At 43.2% G+C, this 19,383-nt stretch overlaps 1 protein-coding gene across 8 annotated transcripts in view; it reads left to right on the top strand.

The window, feature by feature from the left end:
* MBNL2 (muscleblind like splicing regulator 2) overlaps nucleotides 1-19,383 on the top strand; it is a 334,741-nt gene that overhangs the window by 226,380 nt on the left and 88,978 nt on the right. The gene's annotated exons all lie outside the window — the stretch shown is intronic.

Genomic DNA, 19,383 nt, shown 5'->3' with positions numbered 1-19,383 from the left:
AGGGAAAAGGGGAGAGGGAGGGAGAGGAGATAATTTTTACCTTGTTGCATTAATATGGCTAATTTCTAAATTTAACCAGAGAAATCTTTTGAAAATCCACCCCTATACTTTTAAAGATGCAGTCCCTTATCCACTTGTCAATCAAGTCACAGGTGTCTATATAAATATGTAGAATTCCTTTTATTAAAAAAAATTTAGATGTAAGAGCTCATACTTTCATGCAACTTAGAAATAAACTTAAATCGGCATATCATCTTAAGTAAAAGATTTTTTCACTAGATACAAGATAGAAGATAACTTTTAGTGAATAGCATCCCTATGAAACCATGTTTGTCACTTTAAATACGGTAGTTGTTTTTCTCAGATAATAATGTCATAAAGTATCATTTTTATTTGATGTGACATTTTATATTGTTTTTGTATCAAAGTACATTTTGGAAGCATTACATTACAATTAGTTATTTCTAATCCGTGCTAGCCTTAAAAGCTCAGCATGGCTTACATATCAATGACCAAAAAAACACCCTCCAAAGTACAGGTCTATGTATCAGAATTATATCAAAAGGGAGAAAAGACATCAGTGTCCAATAAGGGCTCTATATAGCTACCCACATGGACAGGCTGGTTTTTTGACCAAGAATGTGTCTGCTGGTCTCAAATTATGTTTGAAACCAGCCTGTCTATGTGGGTAGCTATATAGAGCCCCTATTGCACACTAAGGTCTTTTCTCCCTTTTGATATACAGTGGAACCTCGGTTTGCAAGTAACCCGGTTTGCGAGTGTTTTGCAAGACGAGCAAAACACTCAGCAAACTTTTGCCTCGCAAACCGAGCATGTTCTGGTGTACGAGCACCTCTCCCCCGCTCTAATTGGCATCGCACCCCCCCGAACCGGCATCGCAACCCCTCCCCCCCCCCGCGAACCGCAAAGCACCCCCATGCTGAAAGCGGCATCCGCCCGCCCTTCCTCCCAAGCACTTGGTCCTTACCCCTTCTGCTCGTTGTAAGTGTGAATGCGAGCTCCCGCCTCTTCCTGGGCTAGGCCTTGAGCATCTGCGCATGCTCAAGGCCTTCTGGTTCTCGTTCTCTCAGAGAGAACGAGATCTCCGAGAGAATGAGAGCCAGAAGGCCTTGAGCATGCGCAGATGCTCAAGACCCAGCCCAGGCAAGAGGCAGGAGCTCGCATTCACACTTACAACGAGCAGAAGGGGTAAGGACCAAGTGCTTGGGAGGAAGGGCGGGCGGATGCTGCTTTCAGCATGGGGGTGCTTTGCGGTTCTCGCGGGGGGGGCGTTCGCGGGGGGGGGGGGGAGGGTTGCGATGCCGGTTCGGGGGGGGTGCAATGCCGGTTAGAGCGGGGAGAGGGGGTGATGGAGCAGCGCCGGTAGCCTCGGGGGGGGGAGGGTTGGTGGAACAAATTGTTCAAGTTTCCATTATCTTCTATGGGGAAAGTTGCTTTGATATACGAGTGTTTTGGTTTAAGAGCATGCTTCTGGAACGAATTATGCTCTTAAACCAAGGTGCCACTGTAATTCTGATATGTAGACCTGTACTTTGGAGGGTGTTTTTTTGGTTATTGATTTTTTGGACATCCTTTCTTGTTTATTTGGATTTTTACATATCAATGAAACAGGACATATTCCCCCTTCCCCCGGTGAATTGCAGTCTGTACCTAACGATTTACTCTTTATTATTCACCATCATTGGCTGCAAACTTCTGGAGTCAGCAAGGGTATAATTGAAGTCAAGGCCATACCAATAACTTTGAATTTAGGGTTCATTTTACGAAGGTGCGCTAGTGTTTTTAGCGTGCGCTACAATGCCATGCGCGCTAACCCCGTGCTACATGGAAAATACTAACGCCAGCTCTATGGAGGCATTAGCGTCTAGCACGCATGGTATTGTAGCGCGCGCTAAAAACGCTAGCACACCTTCGTAAAAGGAGCCCTTAGTGACCGTTTTACTGATCGCTAGGCAGTTTCGCCATTGAATATTCTTTTTTTTTTTGAGACAGCTAGTACATAACTAGTGAAGTCAATATTCAGACCTTAACAGGCTATGGTGTGGAGCATAAAAATTAGGACTCTGATATCTGTGGTCACATTTATGCACTAAACCTGGCTGGTTAAATTCTGAATATTAGAACTTAAGCAGCCAAGTGCTGACTCCGCCCCCAGAATGCACCCAGCATAACCGGTTTTCACTTAGGCACTAACCAGTCATTTTCAATGAAAATAATGGTTAAGTGCCACTAAAAATTACCAAATAGCTATGAACAAGCAATTTATCCAGTTAGCAGCCATTTCTGGCCAGTTAAATCAATTTGGATATTGATCAGATCATTTCTTATGGCCCATTGGGGACCATTCTATAACTGGGCACCACATATTTGATTCCTACTTCATTCGGGTTGCGACCTATTCTATAACTGCGCTATAATCACCATTATTACATTACATTACATTACATTAGGGATTTCTATTCCGCCTGTGCCTTGCGGTTCTAGGCGGATTACAATAAAGATGATATCTGGGCATTTCCAGTAGAATTACATTACAGGAGAAGAGTAGATTACAAGTAACAGTGAAGAGTTACAATACATTCAATATCGCAGCAGATGTAACATAGCAACGGATTACAATAAAGAAGATATCTGGGCATTTCCAGTAGAATTACATTACAGGAGAAGAGTTAATTACAGGTAATAGTGAAGAATTACAGTACATTCAATGTCACAGGAGATGTTACATAGCAACTGAGTCAATTTACAACTGGTGAAGAATAAAGAATTACAATATATTCTAGATTACAAAAGATGTTACATGAGCTGAGTCCAGTTTCTTCGGGTGGAGAGTAGCATCATATGCCTATAAGCGGAGGTGTATTTATTGTTTTGATGATTGCATGATGTTGGTTAATTAATGTTGATGATATGGACAGTAGGGGTGTTTAGTTTGGGTTGGATAAAGAGATTCTATTCCCAAAGGAATTGATTGGGAACTCATTAGATGGCGGTTTAGATTGATGGGAGATATTTTTTGAACAGTAGTTATAAAATACAAGGGTAGATCAACATCAGCATGCCTACATTTAGGTATCCCCACCTATGCCAAATTTGTGGCTGGCATAAGTGGGTGCATATAAATACAGTATTTGGAAGCATAGGACTAGATTTAGTAAATGGCACTCAAACTTGGGCATCAAAACAAATGAGCACTAAGCGCTATGCTATAAATAGCACTCCAAGTTGGGCATCATTTATAGAATAGGGCATAGTGCCAGGATCTGTGCCCAACATTGGAGGTGAGACTTTATACCAACTGAAACCTGATGTAAATCTTCACGTGTAAATTGGGCACAGATCTCCTGAATTCTGTAATACCGCACACATCTTTAGTAAATGCCCCTGACCTACCCATGCCTCCCCTTTTCAGTCGCATGGTAAAAGATGTATGTGCAGATCTTTATAAAATAGCACTTGGCAAAATGCATGTGCAAATCGAAATTGTTTATACCCAGTTATTGGCACTAATTGGGTGTGTGCCCAAATTTGCATGCACAATTTTGGTTGCCATATGAAGAATCCAGGGGATAATTTATTATATTCTATAAATTATGTTTGTAAAATTTAGACCTACCCATGCTACTCCCTTCTGGACATGGTCTTGTACAGTATTTATATGCTAAAAATCCTTTTACTAAGCTGTATTATATGCTAATTCTGTGGTCTTCACTGCAAGGCCCGTGAGCCATTTGTGACTCACTTTCTGGGCGGTCCGTGCAATTGTCCAGGGTTACATATACATACACACCCATCAGGATCTAATGCTTCTCCCTCCCAGCAGCCAGTCTTTCACTCTTCGGACCACCGGCAGCAAGAGATAAGCATGCTGTTTTCGGTGGTCTGGAAGCTTTCCTTCTCCTACTGCTTCTTGTCCTCACATAGGTGGGAAGCAGTAGCAGATAGAAAGCTTCCAAGCTGCTGAAGGCATCATGTTTATTTTACTCATACTGCTGGTAGCTCGAAGAATGAAAGAGCAGCCTTGAAGGAGAAGGGGGGAGCAACTACCGGATCTCATGGAGGGAGGGATAGTAATGGGGGTTACTAGAGAGATGCTGGACTGTGGGGATGGGGAGAAAAAAAAGAGAGATGCCAGACCTCTGGGGAGGGAAGGGGAAGGGAAGGGGAGGACAGAGTTGCCAGACCTCGGTAGGGAGGAGGAGAAGGAGAGAGAGAGAGAGAGAGAAGCCAGACCAGTGAAGGGAGGAGGAAGGAAGGGAAAGAGAGGAGAGAGATACCAGATCACAGGAAGAGGAAAGGGAAGGAGAAAGATGTTGGTCTACTGGAGGAGGGAGGGAAAGGGAGAGAGAAGCCATATCAGGTGAAGGGAAAAAGGAGAGAGAGAGAGATTCCAGAGTAAGATAGGGGAGAGGTGAAAGGAAAGGACAGAGAGATGCTAGACCACATAGAGGGATGAGGGAAGGAAAGGAGGGGAGAGAGATGCCAGATTGTAGGATAGAGAGAAGAAAGATGACAGAAGGGTAGAGATGGGGAGGAGATGCTGCACTGGGATGGAGAGGAAAGGAAGTGAGAGGGAGGATATGGAGCACAGGGATGGGAGGCTGGGGAAGAGAAGAGAGATGGAAAAAATGTTGTTTAAAAAAAGAGGAACAGAGAAATATAAAAGGGACATAGTACACATGGATGGAGGGGAGAGGGAGGAGATGGTGCATGCTGTCTTGAATTCAGACACAGTCTTTGCCTTCACCACCTCTACCAGGAGACTATTCCATGCGTCTACCACCCTTTCTATAAAAAAAATATTTCATTAGATTACTCCTGAGCCTGTCACCTCTTAACTTCATCCTATGCCCTCTCACTCTGGAGCTTCCTTTCAATTGAAAGATTTGCCTCGTGCGCATTTATTTGCCTCAATGTCTCTTGTTATATCTCCCCTCTCCCACCGTTTCTCCATACATATTTAGAACTATGAGTCTGTCCCCGTACGCCTTGTGACATAGACCAACCATTTTAGTAGCCTTCCTCTAGACCAGTGGTCTCAAACTCGCGGCCTGGGGCCCACATGCGGCCCACCAGGTACTATTTTGAAGCCCTCGGTATGTTTATCATAATCACAAAAGTAAAATAAAACAGTTTCTTGATCATATGTCTCTTTAGCTTACAATAAATTACAATATTATTATTAAGACTTAGCCAAAAGGAAAGATTTATAAACTTTAAAGAGTTTTACCTCCTAGAAAATTGTCATTTCTTTAATAAGACATTAACTATTTTTTCTGAGGCCCTCCAAGTACCTACAAATCCAAAATGTGGCCCTGCAAAGGGTTTGAGTTTGAGACCACTGCTCTAGACCTACTCCTTCCTGTTTATATCTTTTTGAACGTGCAGTCTCCAGAATTGTACACAATAGTCTAAATGAAATCTCACCAGAGTCTTATATAGAGGCATCAGTACCTCCTTTTTCCTATCGCCATTCCTCTCCCTCTCCCCAAGTATCCTTCTAGCTTTTGCCATCACCTTTTCATCCTGTTTGGCCACCTTAAGATTATCACATACAGTACTATCGATCCCAAGTCCTGCTTTTCTGTCATAAGTTCTTCATCCCCTAAACTGTACCGTTCCTTCAGGTTTTTGCAGCCCAAATGCATGACATTGCATTTCTTAGCACTAAATTTTAGCTGCCAAATTTTAGACCATTCTCCAAGTTTTTCTAGGTCTTTCTTCATGTTATTCACACCATCCAGGGTGTCTACTCTGTTGCAGATTTTGTTATCATCTGCAAAGAGACAAATCTTACCAGTCAGCTCTTCAGCAATATCGCTTACAAAAATGTTAAAAAGAACTGGCCCAAGAACTGAACTTTGAGGCACATCACTGGTAACATCCATTTCCTCAGAGTAATCTCAGTTGACCACCACCCTCTCTCGCCTTCCATTTAACCAGTTCCTGACCCAGTCCATCACTTTGGGGCTCATACCAAGGGCAATCAGTTTATCAAATAGAGCATGAGCCATTACCATCTGCATTATGGGGGGTGGTTTTTTTAATGGCTGTGCCCTAATGGCAACAGAACATAGCCAAGAACACAGAAAATACAAAAAGGCCATTTTCATAGCTGTGATAAAATTGGCATTAACATGTTGGACAACTTGCATAAAAGCATGCTAAGGTCACTTTTTACCACAGCTTAGTAAAAGGACCCCTAAGTTCTTTGTGCACTTAAATTGCAGAATAGCACTAAGCACTCTGCTATCACTTACATGTGTGCAAGTGCATTTTCATATGCATAAGTGCTAGCATTCCATAAATTTAAGTGCATACTTGGGTCCAGATTCTAATAACTGTACCTTATGTTATGCGGCCTAATGCTGCCTAACTTAATTGTTTTAATTGGTTCAATCAGCACAGTAATTGACTGTGCCGATTAAAAACCAATTAAAACACCATTTTTAAAAATGGAGGTGCCTAAGGCCACTATGGGCGTGGTTAATGTTGGAAGTGGCCTTAGGGGCTCTTAGGCGCCTCCTTAGATGCAATTCTCATGAAAGGTAGGCCTTGGAAATGTAGGCCTTTAAAACCCTGGCCTACCTTTCATATAGCCGTGATTCTGCAAACGGCACCATGTTTGGAGGCACCACCAGATAACGGCACCATTTGCAGAATCCAGCCTTTGGTGCTTAAATTAAACTTCCTGTGGTAGAATGAAGGGGCATGGTGTATTGCACAAGTTATTTAATCTTGCTATATCTCAGTGTGCCATCTGTAACTAGGATAGATAGTTCTCTTTGGAAGTTCAATACCAATCAAATTAAATAAACTTCACTGTGTTAGTTAGCAAAAGTCTGATATGACGTAACATGTGGAGGGGCATTTTCAATATGACATCTAAATCTGATTTTGGATGTTTTGGGGAAATGGCCAGTAGAGAAAATAACCATTTTCAAACTAGAAAATCATTTAACTTTTTGTTTTGAAAATGATTTGCTAGATGTTTTTTGGCTTAGTGCATCTATCTTTTAGGGCCATTTTCAAGCATCCAAAGGAAAATATGCACACAAACAAGCCATTAAGAACATAAGAATTGCCACTGCTGGGTCAGACCAGTGGTCCATCATGCCCAGCAATCCGCTCACGCGGCAGCCCTTAGGTCTAAGACCAGTGCCCTGTTTGAGTATAGCCTTACCTGCGTACATTCTGGTTCAGCAGGAACTTATCTAACCCTTTCTTGAATTCCTGGAGGGTGCTTTCCCCTATAACAGCCTCTGGAAGAGTGTTCCAGATTTCTTCCACTCTCAGGGTGAAGAAGAACTTCCTTACGTTTGTATGGAATCTATCCTCTTTTAACTTTAGAGAGTGCCCTCTCGTTCTCTTCACCTTGGAGAGGGTGAACATAAGAACATAAGTAGTGCCTCTGCCGGGTCAGACCAGAGGTCCATCCCGCCCAGCAGTCCGCCCCCGCGGCGGCCCAACAGGTCATGACCTGCCTTAATCACCAGAAGGGGCCCCCTTGCCCCCTAGGTTTCTCATCGAAGTCCTATCTTCCCATCAATGTCCTAACCCTCCGGCCTTGCACCTGCACGACCTGGTGAGCTGTCTATACTTATGCAACACCCCAGCACCTCCCTCAGTACCCCACGATCCCCTTTTCCCTCAGGAATCTGTCCAATCCCTGTTTGAATCCCTGTACTGTACTCTGCCGGATCACTTCCTCCGGGAGCGCATTCCATTTGTCCACGACCCTTTGGGTGAAGAAAAACTTCCTTGCATTTGATTTGAACCTATCTCCCTTCAGTTTCTCTGAGTGCCCCCTTGTACCTGTCGTCCCTTTTAGTCTGAAGAACCTGTCCCTGTCCACCCTCTCTATGCCCCTAAGTATTTTGAAGGTCTCTATCATATCCCCCCTGAGCCTCCTTTTTTCCAGAGAGAAGAGCCCCAGTTTATCCAGCCTCTCAGCATATGGGAAGTTTTCCAGCCCTCTTACCAGTTTCGTTGCCCTCCTTTGGACTCTCTCAAGAACTGCCATGTCCTTCTTGAGGTGCGGCGACCAATATTGAATGCAGTATTCCAGATGTGGGCGCACCATCGCTCGATACAGCGGCATGATGACTTCCCGCGTCCTGGTTGATATGCCCCTCTTGATGATGCCCAGCATCCTGTTGGCTTTCTTCGAGGCTGCTGCACACTGTGCGGATGGTTTCATGGATGGATCCACTAGCACACCCAAGTCTCTCTCAAGTCCGGTGTCTTCCAGCAATCTCCCCCCCATTTTATACTCGAACAACGGGTTCTTTTTCCCTATGTGCATGACCTTGCATTTATCTACGTTAAAGCGCATTTGCCATTTGTTTGCCCAGTCCTCCAGCTTATCGAGGTCCCTTTGCAGTTCCTCACACTCCTCCCTGGTCCTAACTCTGGCGCAGAGCTTGGTATCGTCTGCAAATTTTATAACCTCACACTTTGCCTCCGTTTCCAGGTCATTGATAAATATGTTGAAGAGTAGCGGCCCCAGCACCGATCCCTGCGGCACACCGCTCGTGACTCCCCGCCAGTCAGAATATTGGCCCTTTACTCTGACCCTCTGTAGTCTACCTGACAGCCAGTGCTTGATCCATCTGTGTACATCCCCACCCACCCCGTGGTTCCACAGCTTCCTAAGCAGCCTTTCATGTGGCACCTTGTCAAAGGCCTTTTGAAAATCGAGGTAAATGATGTCTATGGGTTCCCCTTTGTCCACCTGACTGCTTATTCCCTCAAAGAAGTACAGAAGGTTTGTCAGGCACGACCTTCCCTTACAGAATCCGTGCTGGCTTGTCCGCAGTAGGCCATTTTTCTCGATGTGCTCGCAAATGCTGTCCTTGATCATTGCTTCCACCATCTTCCCTATAACTGAAGTCAGGCTCACCGGCCTGTAGTTCCCGGGGTCACCTCTCGATCCCTTCTTAAAGATAGGTGTGACATTCGCCAGTTTCCAGTCCTCTGGTACCTCTCCAGTTTTCAAGGATAGGTTGCAAACATGCTGGATTGCGCCCGCTATTTCCTGACTTAGTTCCTTTAGAACCCTTGGGTGGATCCCGTCCGGTCCCGGTGATTTGCCGCTTTTCAGTCTGTCAATCTGCTTGAGGACATCCTCCCGACTTACCTCTATATGCCCCAATCTTTTGGCCTGCTCCCCACTCATGAGCTCCTCTGAGTCCGGTATATTGGACGTGTCCTCGCTCGTGAAGACCGACGAGAAGAACGTGTTCAACCTCTCAGCTACCTCTTTATTCTCCTTAATCACTCCCTTCCTATCCCCATCGTCCAATGGCCCCACCTCCTCTCTCACTGGTTGCTTCCCCTTTACGTAACTGAAGAATGCCTTGAAGTTTTTCGCCTCCCTGGCCAGCCCCTCCTCGTATTTCCCTTTTGCTTTTCTAATCTCTCGGTGGCATTCCTTTTGGCATTTCCTGTGCTCCTGGTGATTTTCCTCCGTTGGATCCCTTTTCCATTTCCGGAAGGACACTTTCTTGTCACTGATTACCCTCTTTACTTCAGGTGTCATCCAAACCGGGTCTTTTGACCGCTTGTTCTTGCGGCCTTTCCTGAAACTGGGGATGTACAGTTTTTGCGCTTCCTGCAGTGTGTCCCTGAGAAGGGTCCAGGCGCTCCCTACAGTCTCCATCCTAAATCCGTTCCTGAGCTTCCTCCCCACCATTTTCCTCATAGCAACATAGTTCCCTTTCCTGAAGTTGAGCGCAGTCGTTGCGGTCCTCCCCTCTATGGGTGACCCCCTTTCTAATGTGAATCTGATCACGTTGTGATCACTGTTGCCTAGTGTTCCTCCCACTTCTACCCCTCTTGCAGGCCCCCCTAATCCGTTAAGGATGAGGTCAAGAGTAGCATCCCCTCGCGTCGGTTCCTTGACTAGTTGCTCCATGAAGCAGTCCCTCACAGCTTCTACGAATCCTGCTTCCCTCGTGGAGTTGGAGTGTCCCGTACTCCAGTCTATCCCCGGGTAGTTGAAGTCCCCCATCACTGTTACACTTCCAGTCCTGCATTCCTGTCTCAGTTCTGCTTCCAAGTCTTGTCCTATTGTTTCTGACGCACCAGGCGGGCGATAATACAGCCCCAGCTTTATGAACAATCTCTCTTTCTCTACTAAGTCAATTCCCTTCAATATTTTGAATGTTTCGATCATATCCCCTCTCAATCTCCTCTTTTCAAGGGAGAAGAGGCCCAGTTTCTCTAGTCTCTCATTGTACGGCAACTCCTCCAGCCCCTTAACCATTTTTGTCACTCTTCTCTGGATCCTTTCGAGTGGTACTGTGTCCTTTTTCATTTATGGCGACCAGTGTTGGATGCAGTATTCCAGGTGGGGCGCACCATGGCCCGGTATAGCGGCATGATAACCCTCTCCGATCTGTTTGTGATCCTCTTCTTAATCATTCCTAGCATTCTGTTCGCCCTTTTCGCCGCCACTGCGCATTACGCAGACGGCTTCATTGACTTGTCTAAAAGCACTCCCAAGTCTCTTTCCTGGGGGCTCTCTCTGAGTACCTCCCCGGACATCCTGTATTCATGCATATGATTTTTGTTACCGACATGCATCACCTTGCACTTATCCACATTGAACCTCATTTGCCATTTCACAGCCCATTCCTCAAGTAAGTTTATGTCTCGTTGTAGGTCTTCGTAATCTTTCTGTGTCCTCACTACTCTGAATAACTTTGTATTGTCCGCAAATTTAATCACCTCACTCATCGTACCAATTTTCAGGTCGTTTATAAATATGTTGAAGAGCACAGGCCCGAGCACCAAACCCTGCAGCACTCCACTTGTGACGCTTTTCCAGTCCGAGTATTGTCCATTTACCCCCACTCTCTGGGATGTAGGAAGAGACAGCATTCTCATAGACTGGCCTCATAGACATCCCAGCAGAGCAGTGGGGCACTCTAGGGGGACACTGCAGTGAATTTCACATAATAGGTCCCTTATAGCATATGGTGAGCCCTCCAAAACCCACCCAAAACTTACTATACACACCTGTACACCACCACAATAGCCCTTATGCCTACAGGTTTCATCTTTACTTAGGTGCAGTAGGTTTTGGGTGGGTTTTGGAGGGCTCACACATTTCACCAGACTGGGATATGAGCCTTGGTCTTCAACTCTATAATCCATTGAATTGACCACTAAGGTACTCCGAGAACCTGCTTGGTACACTAATAGGATTGACCATAACATCTGAAGCAGTCATCTTTGGGTGGTGTGAGGGAGTTGGGGACCAATGAGGGAGCAAGGGTGGATCATGCCTTAATGTAAACCGCGTACGTTTTATGCGGTATAAAAAATTTTTAAATAAATCCCTCCTTGTGTCATCTAGTCAGTTTGGGTACCTTTTTGGAACATATTCGTTGTTGAAACAGGTCTAGCCTAAACCTTCCGGTTTTTGCCCTGGATGTTTTCTACAATGTTTCATTACTGCAGAAAAACATCCAAATCATAAGCTCGCCCTAGTCCTGCCCAGACCATGCTTCCAACATGTCACCCTGAGATTTAGACAAACTGCATAGAAAAGTGTAGAAAAATGACATAAAGTGACATTTGGATGTTTTTCTTGATGATAAAAACTCCAAATCACTATTTTCAAAATAGTGATTGAATGTTTGAGCAAGAAAAACATCCAATGCCACTTTGTAATTTTTTGAGACGTTTTACTCTTTTGAAAACGAGTCCCATTGTCTTTTTGGAAGGAAAAAGCCTCAGATATAATGCAGGCCAAGGTTTTTTGTTTTTTTTTTAAATCCTGTTAATAGCAATCATTGGCCTAAAATCTTTAAGGGCTAGATGCACTAAAGTCAATTCACTGGCCAATTGTGGAGGAGCAATCAATGTGCTACCAAGTTTGCATGCAAACCCGACAGATCAATCACTAAATGACCAATTGACACATGCGCAGAGCACTAATAGCAGTGACAGGGGAAACAGTCTCCTGTCACTGCTGTTAGGGCTTCTCTTTTTTAATGGAATAGATGTGTGTGTTACACACTCACAATCTACCCCATTAAAAAAAATATTTAAAAGCCCCCCCCCCATGCTGATGGCCGCCCCCAATGACCCCCCCCCCCCCGAACTGGCACTGCAACACTATCCCCATGGCAGCGAAAATGGCAGGAAGGATGCCTACTCCCTCCTGCCTGGCCAAATACCCCCAACCATCCACTACCTTCCCCCCTTCCTCCCCCCCCAAAAAAAGGCAGGAGGTTAGCCCACTCCCTCCTGCCACCGGATGCTCTCCCAAACCCCACCCCCACCTCCTGGTAGATAGATGTTGGGAGCTGGAGGGAAGCATGGTCCATCCAGCCCTGAGGCCCGCACATGGAAAATGATGGGCCTTCCCCTCCCCAGTGCACGAGGAGGAGCCTAAGGCCCTGATTGGCTCAGACGCCTAAGGCCCCCTTCCCATTGGGTTCCTCCCTTTGTATTCCATGTGATACATAGGGAGGGGCCTAAGGTCTGATGTCTGAGCAAATCAGGACCTTAGGCCCCTCCCCATGCAAAACCTGTCGGGTTTTTCTGATAGCTAAAACCTGTGATGTTTTTTTTGGGGTGGGGAGGTTTGTATACCCAAGCGATATTAGTGCATCAATTGCTTGGCTATTTTGCATGGGATTTTAGCTAATTTGCATGGCCGGATCGAAAACAGTACTATAGGAAATCCACGTGTTTTTCCCTTCAATAGAAATGATAAGTAGCAGTAGTAGTTCCCAGACTGTGGGTTGGGACTACAAATGGCATCCCCAAACTGTTTGGTGTCATAACTTGTTTGAGCTCTCCATAAGTGAGTCTTTATTCTGTGCATTCAGGGGCTTGCAGTTATTTGGTCATGGTCATGAGGCCATGGCAGCAAAAAAATTGATAAGCACTGCTAGAAGAGGTCATTTATTCATGCAAGTGATTAAAGTATCTCCATGTACATGTCTTTTTGCCACCTACAACAAAGATTACCCCCGACTGCTATTTTGCAACTCAGTCTGTTAAATTTTTTTTCTATAGACCTCTAATCTATTACTGAAGATCTGAACTTAGACCAGGTAGAATCTAGATCAGGAATGAGGATAAAGCAAACACTTTAGTCAATTAATTTTGCAAGCACATCCCTTCGGCCATGTAGCTTTCCTTTCACTGCCCTTCCAGTCTACAGTATTTATAGTTAACATCCTCTTAAAGCAGTGTCTCTCAAACTTTTTTGAGCCGAGGTACACTAAAGGTAGTGGGCTTGGCTCAAGGCCCTCAGAAGTGCGCGGACATCGCCGTGATGACATCACGCGCATGCACGACATCATCACGCTGACATCCACGCATGTGAAGAGGCCCTCCAGACAGGCCCTGAAATGCCAGTAGGGCGTGCCAGCAGGGAAGTCTAACAAATATCAACTGAGTACCCCCAACCACAGACCTCCCAAACTCCACCGTAGACCCACCCAAGCTCTTCCCCCAGATCCCACCCCCTTTACTAATTGTAATGCAATTTTTTCCATTCATTTTTCATATACACACAATATACACAGCAGATATAAATTCTCAAAACTGACACATTTCAATCACTATATTGAAAATAAAATCATTTTCCCTACCTATGTTATCTAGTGACTTTATTTTTCTGTGCTTTTAACTATGTTTCCAGGGCCTTCTTATCCAATGACTGTTTTTCTCTCCGTCTTCACTTTCTGCCTTGCATCCATCTTTAAATATACACCAAAAAACTGGCCTTGTGAATAATAAACCAGTGAAGGGTGATCGAAACAAAATTATAAGAAAGCTCAGAGATTTGAAACTCTGAAGGGAAGGTTTTGAGGCCTCCCTTGGGGAAAGAGTTTACCTTCCAGTCATAGTCCTCTTATGAAAAATGTTTAATCACTCCTCCAAAGGTGTTATATGAAAAACCACTTCAAAATACTTCAAAAAATGTCCAAAGAAGGTACTGGTTTAAAACTTGCAATTGTCACTGCACTTGTGGCAAGTTCTAACAGGTTTACTTAACTTATAATAAAGACCACTAGTATCCCACTATTTGTGAAAAAGTGCAAAACCAAGCCACCTTATCACTAATTGATTACTGGAAGGGCCTCAGTTACAGAGCCTACGCAAGTCATAGACTCTGACCGCAAAAGTCTGCGTAGTTATCCAGCTCCTTAGCTCCAATCATCGGCCTCCTTCCAGACCCTTACTTAACTTCAATTTTTAATATTCCCCATTTTTTAATATTTTTAATATATTTTTAATATTCTTTTAAACTTATATATTTTTTTATTTTTCTTAAATAATTTTAAAGGCTATTCATAACTTATTCTAAAATGATCACTTTCTAAAAATTCCTGTTTTATAATCTTCGTTTTATAATGCACTAATTCAATTGAATGAGACTTTGCTTCAACGTTTTCAGCTTCACATATATTGAAAATCATGTGCAACATCAATATTCTGAGACGAATGAGACTTTGCTTCAACGTTTTCAGCTTCACATATATTGAAAATCATGTGCAACATCAATATTCTGAGACTTCCAAAAATGAGATTACTTAGCTTTAAATTAATGTTCAAGTTGTATGCTCTCAGCAATATGTTTCAAAACATGCCAACGTGGCCAGCGTTTCGTGGAGGATTATTCGGAACCACTGCCTCAGGGCCAACTAGTGAAACACGCTGCTGAAAATAAAATCAAAAATAAGAAAGACAGATATTGTTTAACCTTTTAAATCTATAGAATTGAAAACCTTACATACCTACTATGTTGTATCAACACGGCTAAAGTCTCTAAACATAAGACAAAATGGCGACAGCCTCTTTTTAAAGAGTTTTATCAGCGTACTGACGTCAGAGTCAATATCGAATTTCATTAAAGGTGCAGATAAGGAAACATCGGCAAAAGCCGGTAAACTTATTAATAAAAATGCTGCCACTCCATATGTTTATTCAAACGACTTGGATACAAAGTCTGTAGACGATTGATCCAACGTTGCTCATGTTGAGCTAAAGTCCGGCGGAAATTACCACCCCTCCTATCTGGTTTGACTATTTCTAAAATGACAACCCGTAGAGAGGAAAATTCATGTTTTTTCTCGATGCAGTGTTTCGCCAGAGGGGCACCCATATTGCGGTTCTTAATATTACTTTTATGTTCGGTCAAACGAACATTGAGTTTGCGTGAAGTTTGTCCTACATAAATGAGGTCACAGGGACATCTCAAAGTGTATACAACACCCTGAGTTTTACAATTGGACTGATGATTTAAGATGTATTCTCTGTTGTCTTTTGGATTCTTAAATGTCCTAGTACAATCCATAAGAGTACACATTTGGCAACTCCCACACATTTGGTGCCCTACTCTTTCGTGCATACAGGTGTCCATAGTCTCCCTAAGAATCGAGGGACATAATATCTCTTTAAGATTCCGGTTCCGGCGGTAAGCTATTCTCAAGGAGTAGTCTTTGAATGTACCCGCTATTTTTAGTATTTCCCAATGTTTTCTCAAACTACGAGCAATATGGTAACTATTCTTTGAATAAGTTAATACACAAGTCATGATTTTATCACAGGTTTCCGAATTTTCAGTAGTTTTAACACTTAACAAATGTTCGCGATGATTATAGTACGCCCTCCTATATGCGATGTTCACAGTCTTAGGAGGATAACCTCGTTGTAAGAATTTTTCTTTCAAACAATTTGCTTGAATCTTGAATTCAGAGTCTGAGGTACAGATTCTACGGATCCTTAAAAATTGGGAGAAAGGAAGGCTCTTTTTAAGATGACCAGGATGGGCACTGGAAAAGTGAAGCACGGAGTTACAGTCAGTAGGTTTTGTATAAACCTTCATCTGGAACTCATTTTGCATTATCGTTATCCAGACATCCAAGAATGAAATTGCAGTATTTGGCTTTGAGTCTATAAATTTCATATCCCTGAAAGTATTTCAGCAAATTCGGTTGCATCCATCTTTGGCATTAACTTAACATTCAATATTTCCATTTTTCTGCTTTCTTCTCAAAATCTATTTTTCCTTGTCTTCCCTTCCTATTTCTCTCTCCTTTCCTCCCTTTTTCCATGGTCTGACATCTCTCTCCTTCCCTCCTTCCCCCCCAGTGGTCTGACGACATCTCTCTCCTTCCTTTCTCCCCTTCCCAGTCTGTCATCTCTCTCCTCTCCTTCCCATAATCTGGCATCTCTCTTTACAACTGTACTGTTATTATTATTATTTCCATAGCGCTACCAGACTCCCCTCATTCCCTTCTATTCCCTGGTCTGATATCTCTCCCTTCCTTTAATCATCTCTCCCCCCCCCCCCCAGTGTATCATTTCTCTTTCCCTTCCTCCTTTCTGCCACCTGCAGTTCATCTCCCTTCCCTTCCTCTTTTCTGGCCCCTCTCCCAGTCCAACATTTTTCCCTCCTTTCTACCGGTGCAACATTTCTTCTTTCTTCCTCCTGCATGCTTCTCCTCTGGTCCCCGATTCGGGCCTAGCAAAGGCCCTGAGGCTGCCTGATGAAACCATAGCTAAACTACTGCTAGCAGCAGATGTGTGCTGAAGTTAAAACCACACAGAGCTGCTGCTGCTGGTCCGGGGTTGTGGAGAGAAGTCGAAGGCAAGAGGCCCGGAAGGCAAGAGGCAGGAAGACATGCGTCAAAGGCAACAGTCACTCATCGAAGGCAGGAGTCCCAGAAGACACGCATCCAAAAGTCAGTCCCGGTAGAAGTCAGCTGGCAAAGGCGCCGGAGCCGCGGCACACTTAAAATCTCAGAAGGCACAGTAGTGTGCTGCGGCACACAGTTTGCGATACACTGTCTTATAGCAATACCGTTGAGCTGTTCACAATTAAAGGAAAACACTAATAATTAAAATGTCTTGATCAATAAAATGTAACACAGAGAGAAGTCTTCTCTCTGTGTTACATATATTTTGCTTTGACTTCTCAGCCCTGAAAATTTTGTTTGTACAATCATCCTCACCTCTCCTATTTTTGTCCTATTTTTGACTTGATCAATAAAATGTCTTAATAGATCAGAAATATATTAGCATGTAAAATACCTTATATCAGAAAAATGCCATTTCCTGTATCAAAAGCCACTACTATAAACAGATCCTTAAAAACATATTGGAGGTCATTTACTGACAACAAACACTAACATCATTAAATCATATTAGTTGCTGCAGGGCCCATTGTAAAAATAAAAAATGGGCCTGCTGTAAATAGAATGTCGTAATGACATCAGCATGTGTGCTCTTAGTAAGATCATAATGGGAAGCTAGAGAAAAGAGAACAGAATGGGATCCCAAAACTATATACATCAGATGTCCAGATTTATCCAGCCATGTCCTCTTTTTAGAGGACTGTCCAGGTGGATTTTGAAAACCCAGCAGTTTATCCAGATTTTGAAAGGCCCCGGCTATGCCAGAGCTTGGGGCCGCTTCTGGAGGGCCTCCGAGCATGCATAGACATGGCACAATGACATCACATGTATGTGTGCATGCATGTGACATCATTGCATCACATCCGCGCATGCTCAAAGCCCTCCAGATGTGCCCCGAGTTCAGAGAAGGAGACGTGAAGAGGTTTGTGTGGGGCTGGGGTGGAGCAGGGCGTGGCAGGGCAACACATCCTCTTTTTTTTACTTCTACAAATATGGTAACCCTTATACGTAACTACCTTCTTCTTCCTAATACTGAAGTCTCATCTCCTCAGTCACAGAATGGAGAAAAGAGGGAGCATTAGAAAGTGCCATTTATTCAAATGATTGACATAATACAATACTGTACATTTCCTAAATTATGGATAAAGGAACAGACTGCATCTTTAAAAATATATATATCTAAATCAGCTTTTAAGTGCATTGTGCATAGTTAGCAACAATTGCTATACAATTAGTAATTTTTATAGGCCCAGGTTAAAACTATGCATATCTGCCTCAGTGATAGGAGATAAGTTCCTTTGGTAATCATTTGACTTAGCCCTTTTGAATGTAAGCTTTTTATTTATTCTACATTGAAAGTCCCACTTCAAAACTAATAGCAGGTGTACAGATGTGCTCTCTTAGAGAAATAATCGTATGGATCAGCTTAGATATTTAAAAAGTCTATGAAGACTTTGTGTTGTCTAAAGGTAAAGACATTCAGGTTGCCTTGTTCACTTCTTTGTATTCTGCCTTTGAAAATAAAGCACTTGCAGACATATTGCAAAACTATTCAGAATATGTCTTTGAAGTATTTCTAAAGGCTGATTGCTTTGAAAAGGCTGGAAAAATGTAAAATACCAAAACATGAAAAGCAACCCTTTTCTACAAAAAATGTTATTTCCTTTAGTTTTGACATTCTTGCTTTATTCAGTAAAACAAACAAAGGGGTCCTTTTACAAAAGTATGGTGGTTTTCACTTATCATTCGTTAAGTGCCCAACTTCACTAAGTATTGAGGGCATTTCCCAGTATGTTGCCATAAAATTACTGCACAGAAAAGCAAAGTCAACTTATAGAGTGCAATCTGTTGAGCACATTCATTGGTGCACAAAGGAGCACACACTTACACCACCCATTGGCCTGGCATAAGTGATTGCACCTAACTTTTGGTATCCAAAGCGGGTTTGCGCTAGTATTCTATAATGAGTTAGATACGCCTAAATGGCATTATGATGATCAGCATATCCCATTGAGAAGTACAATTATATACTGTGAACCAAAAAAAAAAATACACCAAATGATTTTTGTTGTATCTTCCACAGAATTTGGTTGATTTTTATGAAATTTAGTGTGTCATGTCCTGACACAGCAAAACTACCTTGTGAAAATGAATTATAAATTGCATAAAAACACATCAAAAAGTTTTATGGCATATCTTGCATTTTTACTACTACTACTATTAATTATTTCTATAACGCTACCAGACTACGCAGTGCTGTAAAGAGTCATAAAGAAGCCAGTCCCACCTCCCAGAGAACTCTGTTCCTCAGATAAGCTGCTCTTAGCTGTCACCTTCTCCTCCACTGCCAATTCCAGACTTTATTCCTTTCATCTAGCTGCCCCCAGCGCCTGGAGTAAATTACCTGAGTGTCTTCCAAGTACCTTCCCTTACCTTGTTTAAAAGCAGTCTGAAAACCCACCTTTTTGATATAGCCTTCAATCCATAATCCTACTCCCCAATGCCCACAACCTAGCCAGCAAATTAACTGTTTCCCTTAACTGTATCCATGACACCCTGTTTGTCTGTCTTATCTATTTAGATCAGTGGTCTCAAACTCGCGACCCGGGAGCCCATGCGGCCCGCCAGGTACTATTTTGAGGCCCTCGGTATGTTTATCATAATCACAAAAGTAAAATAAAACAGTTTCTTAATC

The sequence above is a fragment of the Geotrypetes seraphini genome, chromosome 6 (genome assembly GCF_902459505.1).
Source record: "Geotrypetes seraphini chromosome 6, aGeoSer1.1, whole genome shotgun sequence".
In the NCBI taxonomy this organism is placed as follows: Eukaryota; Metazoa; Chordata; class Amphibia; order Gymnophiona; family Dermophiidae; genus Geotrypetes; species Geotrypetes seraphini.
The sequence above is the reverse complement of the archived record's forward strand: the minus strand, read 5'-3'. Positions and strand labels throughout refer to the sequence as shown.